General features: G+C 38.0%; 1 protein-coding gene across 6 annotated transcripts in view; it reads left to right on the top strand.

The window, feature by feature from the left end:
* Positions 1–1,343, top strand: part of ATP2B1 (ATPase plasma membrane Ca2+ transporting 1) — a 140,495-nt gene that overhangs the window by 84,061 nt on the left and 55,091 nt on the right. The gene's annotated exons all lie outside the window — the stretch shown is intronic.

Below are 1,343 nucleotides of genomic sequence, written 5' to 3'. Positions count from 1 at the left end.
TGCCCAGTTTTCCCAGCACCACTTATTGAAGAGGCTGTCTTTTCTCCATTGTATATTCTTGCCTCCTTTATCAAAGATAAGGTGAACGTATGTGTGTGGGTTTATCTCTGGGCTTTCTATCCTGTTCCATTGATCTATATTTCTGTCTTTGTGCCAGTACCATCCGGTCTTGATTACTGTAGCTTTGTAGTATACTCTGAAGTCAGGGAGCCTGATTCCTCCAGCTCCGTTTTTCGTTCTCAAGATTGCTTTGGCTATTCGGGGTCTTTTGTGTTTCCATACAAATTGTGAAATTTTTTGTTCTAGTTCTGTAAAACAAGCCAGTGGTAGTTTGATAGGGATTGCATTGAATCTGTAGGTTGCTTTGGGTAGTAGAGTCATTTTCACAATATTGATTCTTCCAATCCAAGCACATGGTATGTCTCTCCATCTGTTTATATCATCTTTAATTTGTTTCATCAGTATCTTACAGTTTTCTGCATACAGGTCTTTTGTCTCCTTAGGTAGGTTTATTCCTAGATATTTATTCTTTTCGTTGCAATGATAAATGGGAGTGAGAGTGGACAACCTTGTCTTGTTCCTGATCTTAGAGGAAATGGTTTCACCATTGAGAACAATGTTGGCTGGGGGTTTGTCATATACGGCCTTTATTATGATGCGGTATGTTCCCTCTCTCCCTACTTTCTGGAGGGTTTTTATCATAAATGGGTGTTGAATTTTGTCGAAAGCTTTTTCTGCATCTATTGAGATGATCATATGGTTTTTCTCCTTCAGTTTTGTTAATATGGTTTATCACATTGATTGATTTGCATATATTGAAGAATCCTTGCATTCCTGGGATAAACCCCAGTTGATCATGGTGTATAATCCTTTTAATGTGCTGTTGGATTCTGTTTGCTAGTATTTTGTTGAGGATTTTTGCATCTATGTTCATCAGTTATATTGGCCTGTACTTTTCTTTCTTTGTGACATCTTTGTCTGGTTCTGATATCAGGGTGATGGTGGCCTTGTAGAATGAGATTGGGAGTGTTCCTCCCTCTGCTGTATTTTGGAAGAATTTGAGAAGGATAGGTGTTAGATCTTCTCTAAATGTTTGATAGAATTTGCCTGTGAAGCCATCTGATCCTGGGCTTTTGTTTGTGGGAAGATTTTTAATCACAGTGTCAATTTCAGTGCTTGTGATTGGTCTGTTTGTATTTTCTGTTTCTTCCTGTTTGTCTCAGAATGTTGTGCTTTTCTAAGAATTTGTCCATTTCTTCCAGGTTGACCATTTTATTGGCATGTAGTTGCTTGTAGTAATCTCTCATGATCCTTTGTATTTCTGCAGTGTCAGTTGTTACTTC

The sequence above is a fragment of the Physeter macrocephalus genome, chromosome 6 (genome assembly GCF_002837175.3).
Source record: "Physeter macrocephalus isolate SW-GA chromosome 6, ASM283717v5, whole genome shotgun sequence".
Taxonomy (NCBI): Eukaryota; Metazoa; Chordata; class Mammalia; order Artiodactyla; family Physeteridae; genus Physeter; species Physeter macrocephalus.
Note: the sequence above shows the minus strand (reverse complement) of the source record. Positions and strands in the feature narration are given on the sequence as shown.